General features: G+C 42.9%; 1 long non-coding RNA gene across 1 annotated transcript; it reads left to right on the top strand.

Annotated features, from left to right (window-relative positions):
* The first annotated feature begins 1,242 nt into the window (after positions 1-1,242).
* LOC137095884 (uncharacterized) lies at positions 1,243-4,534 on the top strand. The gene is made up of 3 exons (XR_010909033.1): positions 1,243-1,331; positions 3,051-3,288; positions 3,937-4,534. It is a non-coding gene; the product is annotated as an uncharacterized lncRNA (long non-coding RNA).
* Positions 4,535-17,730: the final 13,196 nt, after the last annotated feature.

Genomic DNA, 17,730 nt, shown 5'->3' with positions numbered 1-17,730 from the left:
AGTTTACACTCTCATAATAGTTCAAAGTAGATAATCTGGATTTTATATGGCAGTGCAGATGAGGCCTCAGGCATAATATAAAATAGGATTTGTTAAACACTGCCATCCTATGTACAAATAGCTCATGTCACCATCTTTATTATTTTCGTTCTTCTTTAGCTGTGTTAGTTTGGCTTTCAGAAAATGTTTATTCTCTGAAAAAAAATCAGCTTGTGCCAAAAAAATGCCTCCAGCCACACAAGTAAACCATTTAGCTTCACACTTTTCATTTCTCCACTCTGAAAAGCAGTGAGTGGATGTCTGAGTCTAAAGCTTTCGTGGGTAATTCCAGTTTTCTGCTGTCAATCAGTATTAAGACCAGTTAGTATCTCACTTGTCAATGGATGAAACACGTTACTTTGAGAAGCAGCTATCAGCCAGTGCTAGAGATTTGCCCATTTGGTTAGAAATGTGAGAAATAAGGAGTCAGGATTATATATTCTATCTCAGCCCCAGCTTCCATCTGGAACTCAGGCCCCATTTACACTGCCCTATAATCCAGTTTCTAAATCCAGATTACCTGCTTTGAACTGAATCACATTGGTTGCACCAGGAAATGGGAACTTGCTGGATTTCAACTTCCACCATCTCTCACTATTGGTGCCTGCTAGCTCAGGCTGATAGATCTTGCAGTTCAACTGTATCTGGAGATCAATATGTTCTTAAACTCTACTTTGAACGTAAGTCTTCAAACATGCTCCTGCAAATGAATTTCACCCCATGAAAAAAATGAAGGCTACTGATCAGTAAGATGCCTTATATTTGAATATAATACAGTATATGGGGGTGTGTGTTATGCGTTTTGGTTCTTGTTGTGATGTTTTTAGATGATTTTATACTGTTTCATATTTGTGGTGTTTTAAAGTGATAGTTTACTTATTTTTTAACATTTGTATAATATTTTAAACCCTTTACTCTTCCTTGGGTCCCAAGTCCTAGCTCAATTTACTGACAGGTAAAAATATTGCTATGCCATCAGACATTTATAAACTGACGAGGAATGGGTTTTAAAGTTGGTATGTTTTATATTTATTATTAACTGCCTTGAGTATCCATAAGGGGAGAAAGGTGGAATAAAAGTAAAGCAAAACAAACAAACAAGCAACTAAATGAATGATATAGATTATGAAATAGACTTTCCAAAATGCCTTTACACTAACAGAAGGTGCCTGGCTGTTCATTTTCTTTGTTTTTATTAGCCTTCACCAGCAGTATTCCCAACCTGCGTGCAGCATATGATGGTCTGATGATATCAGCTTCATCTGACTCCAGGCAAATTCAAGCCAGAGCAGGTATATCCCAAGATGAAGATAAATTACTTCAATGAATTGTGCCCTAAGGTTTTTATTATTGTTATTATTATTTTACAGGTTATAGCTGGCGAGACAATGTTTATTCCACTATGCTTCTGTAATTATAGATACTGTATAAATATTTTATGTATACAGCCTTTTCAAGCACGCATGTTAGTCACATGCAACCAGACCTTAAAGCAGTGCTTCTCAACCTTCCCAATGCAGTGACCCCTTAATATAGTTCCTCATGTTGTGGTGACTCCCAACCATAAAATTATTTTTGTTGCTAGTTCATAACTGTAATTTTGCTACTGTTATGAATTGTAATTAAGTATCTGATATGCAGGGCATATTTTCTTTCACTGGATCAAATTTGACACAAATACCTGATACACCCAAATTTGAATATTGGTGGGGCTGGGGGGGGGGGGTATTGATTTTGTCATCTGGGAGTTGTAGTTGCTGGGATTTATAGTTAACCTACAATCAAAGAGCATTCCAAACTCCACCAACAATGAAACTGAACAACTTGGGATACAGAATTCCTATGACCAACAGAAAATATTGGAAGGGTTTGGAGGGCATTGACCTTAAGTTTTAGAGAAGGATCTGTTAATAAATACATATATCTTTACAGCCACACAGAATAAAATATTTTTTTAACTCCAAAGAAACGGACTTTTGGTAAGCAGAATTGTTGCATTCACACTTCAGCACTAACAGCCCAGTTCCTTGAACAGCCTGCATCATCTCACATGACTCTTAGTGGGGTTCCATACAGCACTTTATCACGGGCTTTAGTGAGGGGCAAAAAATCCTGGGACTTTAGGAGAGATCCACATACACATCTGTTGGATTTCTGCCTCGGTTGTCCAGATGTCATGCTTTGTTCCGAGATTTAGAAGCTTTCAAGATGGCTGCCGCAGGCAGGACTTCCTCTGGAAACTGACATTTAAAAAAAAAAACCGTGGGATTTGGATATTCGGATATGCGAATGTTCAGATATATGGTGGACCGCAAAAGTTCTGTTCTTTGTCCTGGCCAGAAAATCTCTTCCCTCCATACGTTTCATGAAGAACCTCCCACACTTACAAACCTCATGGGATAGAACCACTACTGCCCAAGGCAGTACACGAACAGGAACACACATTTTAAAGCCAGGAATAGAACTTTGTCATTATCTACTATTTTAGAGCCTGACTGCCTGGCTATCTGTCTAGACAGATTTGGTTGTGTACTTGTGGCATCTAATAATCCGGAGCTGTTCCTGAGTTACACATGGCTTTTCCTATTAGCCACCTGCATGACCTTGGCTCTCAGTATTTACATTACTTTCCAGCACATCCATGTCCCAACTGCCAATAGTAAGTTTCTGCCTTAAACTGTACACATGTTATCAACATACACGCAATGAGGAAACAACATGTATAACCTGGCAACATCATCCTGCTGTTCCCTGGCACAAGTACACAATGAGACCTGTCTGCACAGATGGCCACACAACAAGGTCTGAGTAATTATAGTAATGATGACATTCTGTTCCTGGTTTGAAAGTATCTGTTCCTGTTTCACTATGTACTAATTACTGTGAAAGTACTTATTGCATCCCAGGAACTTCATTTTTCTGCCACAACCTTCATTAAACAGGTGAAGGATGAAGTTCCTCTTCCCAGGACAAAGTTTTTGCATTCTACTCAAGTGTCACTTTCTTTTTAGGAACTGACTAGTCAGGAACAAACATAAAAAACCCAGGAACAAACCAAGATTAAGAAATCCTGTGATACTTGATTGCAGGGACACATGGACATGTGATTATCTGGATATTTGACTGAAAACCACAACATTCCCGCAACTGGAAATCTCGCCTTTTGCCTTTTGGTGCGATTGCTTCTGGGTTTACTGAGAATGGTGTCTGGCCACCCTCCTCATTGCTGTGGAAGCTCCTAGAATAAAGGTACTGTCTGGATGGACACTTAGAAGATTTATGACGGTTATAATTTGCTCATTTATATATCCTATTACATTCTATCCTACTCCCACAACTGTGTAAATATGCTTAAATTCCTGTGGTTTTAATGCAACTTAGTGTGCCTGCAGAAAAGGATTGATATCTACGAAAGCTCATGCTAAAATAAATCATATTCAAAATGTTGTAAAATTAGAGTCAGCTGTATGGTGATCTGTTTCAGTAAAACTGATAAACTCAATTTTGGCAATAGCTGACATCTCCCCACGATGTGTCTTGCTTTACCATATGTTTTCTTAAGAAAAAAATATTGTATGCTTGGGGTCAACAATCAAAAATTATCTCTACATACAGTGCCAGTCTTTGAAAACATTATTGTAAGCAACAATAATGCAACATCTCTGACTACATTCTGTGCTGTTCCCGGATAAGGATTTCCAGATATGAATTAGATATTGGTCATATATAATGTGTCGTTGTCTGTGTAACTCTGAAGCTCTATAAAATATTGCGGCTTAGAGTAAACTTTATCTGTCTCAACCAATGCTGTGAATAAGCTGGGCTGAAAGCAGTCCTGTGCTTGGTAGTTGCCTTAACTAAAGTTATTATTTGTTTTTCTTTTGCCTTCCTTCTCAGTTTCAGGGCTCATCCTAGCTTTGCACCCCACATGGAAGGATACACTACTTCAGTCCTACTTATATACTCCAGATTCTTTGGTTGTTCCAGATTCTCTAGGCTAGAGAATCCTACTCAGATGTGGATCTGGCAATTACATTCTAACAGTCTCAGAAAAGTTTGGTTGATCTTGTCAAAAATATTAAAATTAATTAGGTATTTTTAATCACAAAAATGTGAGTGAGCACTAAAAGGGTTAAAATGGGTGCAATGGCTCTGCAAAAGCTGCAGTTTAATATAAGCAGTTGTGCCTGTAGCTTAATGTATGAAGGCCTGTCTGAGAATCTTCGGTGAGAGAAGCCCCAGGTTGAAGCCCTTGTGTATGAAGCTCTAGCGTGAAGGTTGCCATGTGTCAAGCTACTGTGCAAATTCGGTGTGAGAGGAGGCTCTGTGAGAGTGAAGCTGGAAGCTGTTTATCTGCATGAGAAAGAAGCCCAGCGAGTAAAGAAACCATAAAGGAAGTAGAAAGAACTTTATTTGTATTATGGAAACTTTATTTTTGTAAACAGTGCAACCATATTATTTTGCTACTAAGAAAAGCCTCCTAAGAAAGATATAACATTGCGATATGTGTTTTTGTTCTTTTTATCGCTTTGGGTCACACTGCTGTTAATAAGTTATTCTGGTGTGCATTTTGTTAATAAGCCCACTTGCCCAACAGATTTTGGTTTATATACAGTGGGCCCTTGGTATGCACTACACTTTGATGTCAGCACCTCCTATGCATCTGCTGCTTCCTCATGTGGCAGAGGCTGAGAGGAGAGGGAGTATCACGGGACACATTTGCCTCGGTCCCTTCATCTAACCTGTTGCCCTCAGGTTCAATGGAGAATGCTGTCCTCTCAGAAGTGCTGAAACCAAATTCGGCAGCTATTCTGGTTACTTTCTGTATATGAACAGGAGACATCATATACTTTGTCTCAGGTAGCAACCATGGGCATTTAACAGACATTTGTAACAGGTTTCAGGTTTTACAACAGAATCATGAAATACTGAAAAATACTACTGTTTATAAAACTGGAAAACCGCCTTGAACGAGGCCGCCCTCTGTGGGAGCTGAGTCGCCCCTGAGCCGCCGGACCGCCGCCGCCGCTTTGCTGAGCTGCAGCCGCTGCGCCCCTAATTCCAACGGGCCGCCGTTGGGCGACTGCCTGTACCGCTGGGCCGTCATCGCCGCCGCCCGGACGAGACCACCATCATCTCGCGGGAGAGGCCGAACAACCGCCAGACCGTCGCAGCTGCCACGACTGACATCTTGTGCTGACCTTTTTGCGATTTTTGTGTAGACCTAATACTGTGTTGGCCCCCTCTGTACAGCTCCTGTGTAACCTCTGTGCAGACCGTTGTGTAGACCTTTATGCTAGCCTTTGTGTAGACCTTTAGGCTGGCATCTCTGTGTTAGTACAGAGTGTGTAGTTGCCGCCCATGTCGAGTCACCACCTCCGGAAGCCCCATCCGCTTCATTTCGACCGTCTTGAGACCCCATCTGGGTCATAATTAGCATTAAGTTAATTGATCATCATCTCAGCTCCATAGGAGGGTGTTTATATACCAGCTTGCACATTCCGGGTTTACATCGGTTGAGATATAGCACTTTATGAATGAGAGCACTTTAAGGCACCTGCCTGTGCCGCCTTCAGCACTTTCCAACCGCATTAGCACTTTGTCCCTTCCTAGCCCTCCTGCCGCACCTTAGCTACTGCACTTTAGCTACTATAGCGACTGCACTTTAGATCTAGCTATTTATTGTGCACTTTATGAACTATTCTTGTGGTGTGGCCAGAACATCCAACACCGCCTTGTACCGATGTTATCTAGGTGGTCCCCCATCCCCCTCTGCGTGTTATCCTTGTTACTATTGTATAGTGTAAGGGACAGGGGAGGAGGCGGGTTGGACCCTATAAATAAAAATGAGGTGGGGAGGGGGGTAGTGGGAAAGAAAGTAGACTGGCAAAGATCGGATAGTCAGACAACGAACAAAGCTGGAAGTAAGCCCTTGGTGTTAGACTGCGGCATGGAGGAGGGGAGGTGTTCCACGAGCCGAGGGGCCCCCATAGAGGTCGTGGTGGGAAGGAGGAGATGCGGGAAAAGGAGACCTCGAATTCGGCCTAATTCGGACCGCTTATCCACATTAATAACCCCCAACCGGTCTCCTAAGGTAAATTGGTGTAACCAGGTGAGCGGGCCCTCTGGTTTAAAGGTGGTGTTGTTGAACGCCAGATCTGTCAACGGAAAAACAACTTGGATCCAGGATTTAATCCTGGAGGAGCGGGCAGATCTGGCGTGCGTCACGGAGACCTGGCTGGATGAAGCGGGGGGCGTAAACCTCTCCCAGCTTTGTCCTCCAGGCTTCTCCGTGCAACACCAACCAAGAGCCGGAGGACGGGGAGGCGGGGTCGCAGTGGTCTATAGAGATTCCATCCATCTGACCAGGAGTCCCATCCCACAGACCACAAATTTCGAATGCGTCCACCTGAGGGTGGGTGACCGGGACAGAATAGGGATTCTTGTAGTGTACCGTCCACCTCGCTGCACTACAGTCTCCCTGCCTGAGCTAGCGGGGGTGGTCTCGAGCCTGGTGGTGGAGTCCCAACGGCTTCTTGTGCTGGGGGACTTCAACATCCATGCCGAGGCGACCCTCACAGGAGCGGCTCAGGACTTCATGTCTGCCATGGCAACCATGGGGCTGTCCCAACAAATAACTGGCCCCACCCACTGTGCTGGACACACATTGGACTTGGTTTTCTGTCAGGGATGGGAGCAAGGTGGCGGTGTGGAGGAGTTGTTCATCTCTCCGTTGCCATGGACCGACCACTTCCTGATCAGATTTAGGCTCACTGCGCCCCCTAACCTCCGCAGAGGTGGAGGACCCATTAAGATGGTCCGCCCCAGGAGGCTTATGGATCCGAACGGATTCCTGACGGCTCTTGGGGATTTCCCCGCCGCCTCGGTAGGTGACCATGTCGAGGCCTTGGTCGCTCTCTGGAATGGGGAGATGACCAGGGCTATTGACAGGATCGCTCCGGAACATCCCCTCTCGAGTAACCGAGCTAAACCAGCTCCTTGGTTCACTGAGGAGCTGGCAGCGATGAAGCGAAGAAAGAGGGAACTAGAGAGCGTGTGGCGCTCGGACCCAAGCGAGCCAAATCGAGCACGGTTTGTGTCCTTTCTAAGGGCATATGCCGCGGCAATAAAAGCCGCAAAGAAAAGTTTCTTTGCGGCTACTATTGCGTCTGCAAAAAACCGTCCGGCGGAGTTGTTTCGGATTGTCAGAGGTCTTTTAACTCCCCCTACTTCAGGTGGGAGCCCTGACAACTCGGACACGCGCTGTGAAGCATTTGCTCGGTTCTTTGCAGACAAAGTCGCTTTGATCCGTTCTGGGCTGGACGCCACATTAAATGCAGTCTCTGTGGATGTGACCCAAGCACCTGCTTGTCCTATTTTGATGGATTCTTTTCAGTTTGTGAAACCCGAGGATGTGGACAAGATACTTGGAGGAATGAGGCCTACCACGTCCATCCTAGACCCCTGCCCATCCTGGCTTCTGAAAGAGGCCAGAGGGGGATTGGCTGAGTGGGTAACGGTGGTGGTTAATGCCTCCCTTCGGGAAGGCACGATTCCAGCGAGCCTAAAACAGGCTATTATAAAGCCGCTGTTGAAGAAACCATCACTGGACCCCACTAAATTTGACAACTTTCGGCCTGTTTCCAATCTTCCCTTCTTGGGCAAAGTCATGGAAAGCGTGGTGGCCTCACAACTCCAGGTATTCTTGAGAGACACGGATTATCTGGATCCGGCACAGTCTGGCTTCAGACCGGGACATGGTACCGAGACGGTCTTGGTCGCCTTAGTGGATGATCTCCGCTGGGAGCTAGACAGGGGGAGTGTGTCCCTGTTGGTGCTTCTGGACCTCTCAGCGGCCTTCGATACCGTCGACCACGGTATCCTTCTGGGGCGCCTTGCAGAGATGGGCCTTGGGGGCACCGCTTTGCGGTGGCTCCAGTCATTTCTGGAGGGTCGCACCCAGAAGGTGTTATTGGGGGACTCCTGTTCAACACCACAGCCTTTGACCTGTGGTGTTCCTCAGGGTTCCATCCTGTCCCCCATGCTGTTTAACATCTACATGAAGCCGCTGGGTGAGATCATCCGGAGTTTCGGGGTGCGGTGTCACCTGTACGCAGATGACGTCCAACTCTGTCACTCCTTCCCACCTGCTACTAAGGAGGCTGTCGAAGTCCTGAACCGGTGCCTGGCCGCTGTGACGGTCTGGATGAGGGCGAACAAACTGAAATTAAATCCAGACAAGACAGAGGTACTCCTGGTCAGTCGCAAGGCCGAACAGGGTATAGGGTTACAGCCTGTGCTGGACGGGGTCGCACTCCCCTTGAAGGCACAGGTTCGCAGCTTGGGTGTGACCCTGGATTCATCGCTGAGCTTGGATCCCCAGGTTTCAGCGGTGACCAGGGGAGCATTTGCACAGCTTCGGCTCGTGCGCCAGCTGCGCCCGTATCTTGGGAAGTCTGACTTGGCCACGGTGGTACACGCTTTGGTCACATCCCGCCTCGACTACTGCAACGCTCTCTACGTGGGGCTGCCCTTGAAGACGGCCCGGAAGCTCCAGCTAGTCCAGCGCGCGGCAGCCATGTTGTTAACTGGAGCGGGACGCAGGGAGCGCACAACGCCCTTGCTGTCCCAGCTCCACTGGCTGCCGATTGGCTACCGGGCCCAATTCAAGGTGCTGGTGCTAACCTACAAAGCCCTAAACGGTTCCGGCCCAAAATACCTTGAGTACCGCATCTCGGCCTACGAGCCCACGAGGACCTTGAGATCATCCGGGGAGGCCCTTCTCTCTGTCCCGCCTGCCTCACAGGCACGCTTGGCGGGGACTAGAGAGCGGGCCTTCTCGGTGGTGGCCCCCCGGCTGTGGAACTCCCTCCCTGCTGAAATTAGACAGGCGCCTTCCCTCATGGCCTTCCGTAAGGGCCTGAAGACCTGGCTCTTCGAAAAGGCCTTCAATTAAGTGCTATGTTTTGGAATGACCACCGGAATGGACTATGACCACGAGATTGACTATGACCCAAACAAGACGAAGCGGATTTTTAGTTTAATTAGTTGTGTGTTAGTTGATGTGCGTCATGATCTTGATTTACTGTAACTGTTGTCTTTATGTTCTTTGTTCTGTACACCGCCACGAGTCGCCTTCGGGCTGAGAGTGGCGGTTAACAAATGCAAATAATAAATAAATAAATAAATAAATAATAAAAACATATAGTAAAATATAGCAATTCTTTTAGGAGTTTCATGACAAACATAAATTCATATAATGTGGCCTTACTGAAGTCATGATGTGAAATATATCACCTCACAGTGTTCAAAATCTTTCTCACAGTTGTTAAAATCTCCTACATATACTTGTTAATAATGAAAAGCATTATCACATTATTTAAAATAACATACAATGTCTTTCATAATGTGTTTTGTTCCCATTCTGTACAATTTTACCCTAATGAAGGGATACTATGATGATAGTTACCGATTACAAAATGAAATGCACTGCACTGCAGAAAAAGTTGCTTTAGTTTTGGTTTGCCTGTATTTGTCGGAAATGTGTCATCTGAGCTGTATCGTAAGTGTGCTAACACTCAAGAAGAATGCCGGCTTTGCCACACATGGGACAGGACATCGAAATCTTTCTCTTCACAGACCTGAAGCAACTTCAGACTGTAGTGAGAGGCATTTCCACTGGTATCCATGAAAGATGGGATTTGTTTCCCCTTCAGAATTATTTTTTCAAATCAAAAAGAGAACAAAGGTAGGGATCCTATTAGATATAGCAGAACAAGCCCAAGACATTTTGCTGCCTGAGGCAAAAGAGAATATGGTGCCCTTACTATTCCTTTTACAGAAGCAAAAAGCATGTGTAGCTCACTTGGAAATTTTTTGCCTTTTCAGACCCTCTAGTGGCAGCTGCTTACACAGACTTCATTGTAGCTGCTGCGACATGCCTCTGTCTAGAATGATCACCTTGGGGGACTGTCTCTCATTTATTTTATGAGATTATGGCTGTCAACTTTATTAGGGGAAGTGGTGAATTTCTTACGTTAATTATTCTTGGGTGCCCTCAGGGGCTTGACTCCAGCCGGCCAGATTTCCTAAGGAATGTAGGAAATTCAGAAAGTACTCGATCCTTCATTGTGATCCAGTTTGTCGTTCCCAGAGTGTCTTGACCATTTAGCTTATATAAATTCATATTTACTTTATTTTATTCCAGCACATTTGAATATTGCTTTTCATTTTAAAAACATAACTTAAAAGACAATTATTTTATTTTATTTACAACATTTCTACCCCGCCCTTCTCAACCCCTGAGGGGGGGCTCAGAGCGGCTAACACTGGCAACAATTCGATGCCACAATATCACAATATAACAACAATATAACCATAAATACACAATAGATTAAAACAATAACATTAATTATACAGTCATATAGCTGTTTCCATTATCATAACAATCATATGGTCCAGTTCAATGTCCAAAGTGCCATTGTGCCTGCTAGCCAAAAGCCTGGTTCCAAAACCACAATTTCAGTTTTTTTCCTAAAGGAAAGGAGGGAGGATGCCGATCTAATCTCGCTGGGGAGCGAACTCCACAAACGGGGGTCGCCACCGAGAAAGCCCTGTCCCTCGTCCCCACCAGACAAAATTAAGCCAACTGTAAAAAAGAACTTAATAAAATAATATATTCAAACCAATGCATTCAAAAGCAAAGTGAAAGTGAAAATACTAATAATCTGGAAATACTGAATAAAATTTCTTCTAGAATATAGTATTTAGTAGAGGTGTGTGCGGTACCGTTTTCTCCTGTTTCATCCATTCTTTCATTCATTTTGTTTTGGGGCGGGAGCACAAAACGGGAACCTTTCCCCCGGAACGGAAATAAGCTCGAGGCGAAAAAAGTGGGAGCAGGTACAGTTTCCTTGTCTGCTTTTCGGGTGCCCTGTCTGCTGCTAGACTTGCCTCGCCCACCTGCCACTCGTCTCTTCCACAGACAGAGGGGTAAGCATCACAGAAATAGTGGTAGCTTAAGCCCTGTCCTTAAACCCAGTTCTCTTCTGCTGACAGAGAGGAAAGCATTACAGAAATAACAAGTAACTCTGATGCTTTTAATCCAGGTCATAATGCAGGATATAAAGACAAACCATGCCATTGCCAAAAATGATGGGAAGGGGAGAGGAATTCCCCTCCATTGCCACAACAAATAAGATCCTTCTTGATGCCATAACCAAGAGAGTTCACTATGCTCAGTTCAATAAGTAGAGCCCCCTCCTCAGAACATAAAGACCAAAGTTGAGTCTAATTTGAAGATCTTTCAGATAATGCAGAAGGGAAAATGGAAAAAGTTTATTACTTGTGCTTCTGAGAACTCTAATGTATTATCTCCCACTGTTTCCCAGGAGAACAAATTACCTTGGAAGCCAGCATGAGGTAATGGTTTAAATGCTGGACAAGTCACACTCTCTCAGCCTCAGAGGAAGACAATAGGAAATTTCTTCTGAACAAACATTGCCAAGAAAACTCTGTGATAAGTTTTGCTTTAGGGTCTCCATAGGTCAGAAACCACTTGAAAGGCACACAACAACAAACTACGATGGACAAAAACCATCATGCCATGAGCTGTATCTAGTTCTCATTCACTTTGCTAAGCAAGAGATCATCAGCTTAAAAACTGTGATCTCCCCTAAAGATCAATTTTCTGGAAAAGAAGTAGCTATAACAATGCAGTGTTCGTTGAATTTTTGGAACACTTCTTCTATTCTGATCTCTGTAACTCTTAAAACAGCAACAAACCATTATTATGATAATTCAGTAGTAAAATGGGGTAATCTGACCTTTCCTATGAAGCCTTCCAAGAATTATTAGATTGCATTTAAGAAACAGGTTCGTAGTGCAGATGTAGGCTACACTTATTAAAATAATCCACTACACTTATTAACTACACTTATTAAAATAATCCAGAGCATTGTGCTCTGAAGCAGATCCCTGGCAATGCCTAGCTTGCAATGTCACTTCTGATGGGGTCACAACAGGGCATCCAACCATGTGAACAGAAGAAGTGACATTGCTAGAAAGGCTCTGCCAAGGACCTGCTTTAAGCTGGTCGCACAGCAGTGGGTCTGTTTGACGTGTGGACACTGAATCAGGACAGATCCAGCCAGAGCTGGATTTACCATTGTGCTTAGGTGTTCTTAAGCACAGGACACCATTGGCTGGGGTGGGGAAGGGATCTTCCTGCAAAAAAAAACCCACCACATTTTGATGAATTTTGCTTATGTGGTATAATTCCAAATTTGAAGGTGTTCTGTTTCCAGACACAATGACAGAATTGATGGACTATGGGAGTGTGCCACAAAGCAGGCAGTGTAGGACTACTGGGCCTCACCGTCATCATAGGTTATCATTCATGGCTGAGTATGATTGTCTTCCATGTGTAGGGTCTTGGCAGTGAGTCCATAAGTGACTGTAGAGACCTATTATTGATCCGCATGTTCCTTCAGAGTGAAGATATAAAATTCCTTCAGGGCCCAAGTAAGGGACCTCATAACTTAACTAGCACTGGGCCTCATTTGCCCTAAATCTGGCACTCGATCCAGCCCCATCAAGCTGTCCACAACTTTAAAACACTGGGTTCATTCTAGGGCTTCCCCATGCACCCAACGGATGGCTGGAAGCAGTGTTTCCACTGAGAAAGTAGTTGAGTGTCATGTGGACTCCTTGCAGCAGTTGCAAAACCAATTCTCTTTATTTGGTCAACATAAACATGGCATTAGACAACTCAATGAGATTAGTTTAGAAGAAAAAGTGTAAGGTAATAGGCATGCTCACATGGGCTGACCCATCCTCAGTCACACAGCAATAATCTGAAGAGAGCACAACTAAGTCTATACTTGAAGATGTACAGTATCCCAACAATTCAAATGCTGCATCAGCATTATCACATCCATCAGGCGGTAGCCCATCTGGAAGCAGCCAAACATTTGTAAAAGACAATTCAATTGACTGTGTTTTTCCTGTAGAATGGAATCCAAAGATGCAAATGAAGAAATTTACCTATTTATCATAATTTGGATAGAATTCGTTTTTAAAAAAACTCTTACAATTTCAATATGATGCAAATATAACAACTTCAAAAATGGTTATAGTATGACAGTCATTACATCCTCTTTTTGAATTTCAGAAACTGCCAAAATATTAGAAGGGAACAGATTATTTCTACTTAGACTAACACATAAGAACTAGTTGATTTCAGTGTTTTCAGTTTTGGTTACTCACAAACAATAATACTAGAACCCAGGAAAGTGACTTTTTGAGATTATAACACCCAGAATCAACTATCTAGCTCAAGCATTCTGGAAATAGTAATTCAAAAGTAATATTCCTAAACTCTGCATCTGGGGGGCCATAGAGCTTTGTTCCATCTGGTATGGCTAAAGACAAGAATTACGTGCAGAATAAATAGGCGATGCACTTGATTATTAGCTTTACACCCCTTGCCTCCCTTCTGGCATTGATTATGGTTACTTTCTGTGCACTTTTAATTTGTGTGCAGACAGGTACAAAGGCATAACTGGATATACCTGTTATTCACCAATGACCTGAGAAAGTTTAGTTTATGTTAAGCCTGGGGTTATGTCAGAGTTTGCACGCAATTCCCCAATAGATTTGCTGCAGGCAATTAGTGGGTAGAGTGGTGTTGGAAGAGGGAGGAAGGCTTTAAAGCAATAGAAACCTATTTTGTTCTCCTTTAGACTTTTCAAGAATGTAACCAAGGTATTTTATTCCACACAAATGCAACATTACATAATTGATGCAGGAGATGTGTGTAATTTAAAGCACATTTAGATAAGAAATATTTGTGTCCATTGCAATTTGTTAACAGTCCTACCTCAGTTCTGTGTATAAATCCACCTGAGTTTTATTACTCCCAGATTAAACTGTAACATAAACACCCACGGAAGAATGTTGTGTAATTCAAAAGTGTGCACATGCTTTTAAATTAACAGTTGATTCAAATATAAGTGTCTTTATGCAACGTTGTAACCCATCTCAAGCTACGAGGATAGGCGGGGAAGAAATAAAATATGAATAATTAATCTGTTTTGGTATCTGACATATCATATTGCCTATATCATCAGTTTCCTGGTACCCCAAAGTGAGTATCCTAATGCTATTCTTTATTTCTTTGATTGATTTATAGCCTACCTTTCTCCCTAATGGCACAATGGGTTAAACCCTTGTGCCAGTTGAACTGCTGACTGGAAGGTCAGTGGTTCAAATCCATGGGAGCAGGGTGAGCTCCCACCTATCAGCTCCAGCTTCCCATGTGGGCACATGAGAGAAACCTCCCACAGGATGGTAAAACATCCAGGCATCCCTTGGACAAAGTCCTGGTAGATGGCCAATTCTCTCGCACTAGAAGCAACTGGCAATTTCTCAAGTCGCTCCAGACATACACGCACACACAAAAAAAACCCTTTCTCCCAAAATAGGACTCAACAGGGCTTACAATATCCATTAAAGCAAAACAGATTAAACACTATAGGGTGCAAAATTTTTAAAAGCATTGCACAACCACTTTGATTAATACATTACTTTAAGGTGCAGATTTAAATCACACACAAAGTATATTACATATTGAAAACTATGCATTCTTAGCGTATCCTTCTGCCCCAACCATATAGGCTGAAGGACTGTTTAAATATGAAGGTTGTTGCTAGTTAGCAAAAAGAGAATAGAAAAGGGTTGAACTGAGCTTCTGTCGGGAGTGACTTCCATTTACTAGTAGCTGCCACTGAGAAGGCACCCAACTGTATCACAACAGATGAAACCAGAAAGGTGGTGGGGTGAAGAAAAAGTCCTTCCAAAAGATCCTAAGAAGACTTGGGCAGGTTCATATGGGAAGATAGGGATGCTTGGATAGACTGGACCCAAGCTGTAAAGGTCTTTACAGGTCATGGCAAGTGTTTTATTGGCTTTGAAAAACTGAGATGCAATTGTGTTCAAAATTTGTTATCTCCTTTGAATGAGTTAATTAGTGAAGACAAGGAAGTGTAAAGGTGGAACAGTTTAAGTTTCTAATTAATCTTTCTAACTTGGTCAGAAAGAAATAATGAATAAATAAGGAAGGGGTGATGAAAAGTGTCTGTCAGATTTCATAATTTGCTTCTTGGTTGTGATTTGAAATAATCCATTAGTGAAGAAGAGTTACGGCAAAATTAGTGCACTATTCTGATCTCGTCTTTATGGACATTACTGATAGCCATTCTCAAACCTGGATCAAAACAAGAGAAGGGGGAAAAAAGCCCAACAAGAGAACACTCTTAATTTTCTCAGCCTCTCTAACCTACTGCAAGCATTCAGTCTTCAAACATCTTAAATGACATGAGTGGCAGTTAGTCCCATGCATAATCTTTCAACTTTAACCTAGAAGTAATTACCATGCATAAAACAAGACAACAAACAATGGCCCAGGAGTCCCTCCCGCTAAAAGCATACCCTTTCAAAGGCATTTGGGATCATTTAGGAACAAAAAAAAAAGAGAAGTGTGTGTGGCCCTTTATGGTTTCTGGAGAAGGAGCGTAATGCTAAGTCCCGACTTCCAACAGTTACACATCCTTTACGTAGATGATCCACAATGGTCTTCCTAAATATAGTCTATTGGTTGAGTATCACTTATCTGAAATGCTTGGGACCAGAAATGTTTTGGATTCTGGAAATAAAATGTATTTGCATATACATACTTAAGGAAATATCTTGGAAATGGGATCCAAGTCTACACAAGAAATTCATTTCTGTTTCATTATACACATAGCCTGAAGATAATTTTATACACAATATTTGTAGTAAATTTGTGCATGAAACAAACATTGTGTACATTAAGCCACCAGAATGCAAAGTGTCACTCAGCTACCCATGTGGACAATTTTGGATCTTGGAATTCTAAATTAGACATGTTCAATGTGTACTTCCATAACTTTACTAGTCAAGTAATAGTCTGATAGCTTCTTGGCACAGTTCAAGATACTGGTCCTCCAAGACTTTTGTGACCTGGGTTTGGCAAACCTTAGGAAACTCCTATTCTATCCTTATTGTCACATGCTCACTCAACACTTGGACCTCTGATCTATGTCCCATCGAGTTCATACATCAGAACACAATCCTAGAAATGGAACACAATTTAAACTGGCTATACAAATTAGCCTTGAAATGGTCAAAAATGTGTTAACATTGTTACTCACCTTCACACAGTGTAGACAGTGTAGACTCATATAATCCAGTTCAAAGCAGACAATCTGGATTCAGAAATTGGATTATATGGCATTGTGGATCCAGCCAGAGTTTTCTTAGCAGAATTTATTCTATGGCAGTTTGGGTCATAATTATTTGATTTTTGTTTTTGTTATGTGCCTTGAAGTTGATTCCATTTATGGTGGTTCTATCACAGGGCTTTTTTTATTCAGAAGGGGCAGCTGAAATCTGGTTTCCCAGAGTCTTAACTAAATACTCGAGACATGAGAGAAGCCTCCCAGAGGATGATAAAACATCCAGGAGTCCCCTGGGCAATGTCCTTGCAGACAGCCAGTTCTTTCACATCAGTTTCTCAAGTCGCTCCTGACACACACACAAAAAAAACCTTCAAACCACTGCCCTTTGCGTGCTTTTTAATTCATCTGTATCTAACACTAAATGCAGGAACAGCCAAATACCAAACACAGAGCTTGAAAAGATTACTTTTTTGGAGTAATGTTCTTTGAGTCTCACATCCAGTATGATTAATTGCCTCTTGCTTTGGGATTCTGAGAGGGATAATTCCTGCAAAAGTAGTTTTTCAAAGCTCCGAACAAAGAGTACAATCTTTTGGGAAGGTTGTCTCCTGCATTAGCTCAATTTTCTGAAAATGGGTTGTAAATGCAGAAGAATAGCCAGGGAACGACAAAATATATGCTGGGAAATAATAGGAGGAGGTGGAGACGGGCCAGGACTTCAGCTGAATCTCTTCACAGTTCTTTAAATGGCTGTAACTAAAGCCCAGATATAACAACGATGGGCACGAAGTACATTTTACAGTTGAATAGTAATCAAACAGTCAACAGAATGCAGATGAAAAGAGTTTTATGAAATGTATAAACTTCCTCTTTCTAATCCCATAAATCTCTGCTTTTCTCCATGACTTTGTGAACCAAATGAAATTTTGCCCGAGGTACATTTTTTTACGATGGAGTATATAAACATATGAACAAAAGGGTTTGAAAGGAAAGACTAACAAGTACGTGCTCAGCATACAGGTCTCTCTCACCGTCATGCAAGAGGAAGCGGGTCTTCCGTGCCCTGAATGACAAACGTTCAGGGTGGCTCAAGACATTTTGTTGTCTGAGGTAAACAACAAGAAGACACCCCCCTCTCTCAATAGATGGACAAAGCAGATCAGCAGTTGCATCTCTTCTTCAACATGTTACAGCCCAACACTCTCACACGGTTCTGATTTGGCAAGGACAGTCCCCATAAATTCCATCACCCGTGTTTTCAGCTGTGTTCTAAATATTCCATCTTCTCTCTCCTCCTTCCACTTTTCCTTTTAATCCTCAGTTTTTGCAGATTGAGTCCAAAGTGCAAAGGTAGCTTGTACACATCTTAGTGGGGAGAAAGGACAAGGGCAGATGGAGTCATTTGGTCCAGGCAAAAGCAACCTATTATAGC

This window comes from Anolis sagrei, chromosome 1 (genome assembly GCF_037176765.1).
Source record: "Anolis sagrei isolate rAnoSag1 chromosome 1, rAnoSag1.mat, whole genome shotgun sequence".
NCBI lineage: Eukaryota > Metazoa > Chordata > Lepidosauria > Squamata > Dactyloidae > Anolis > Anolis sagrei.
Note: the sequence above shows the minus strand (reverse complement) of the source record. Positions and strands in the feature narration are given on the sequence as shown.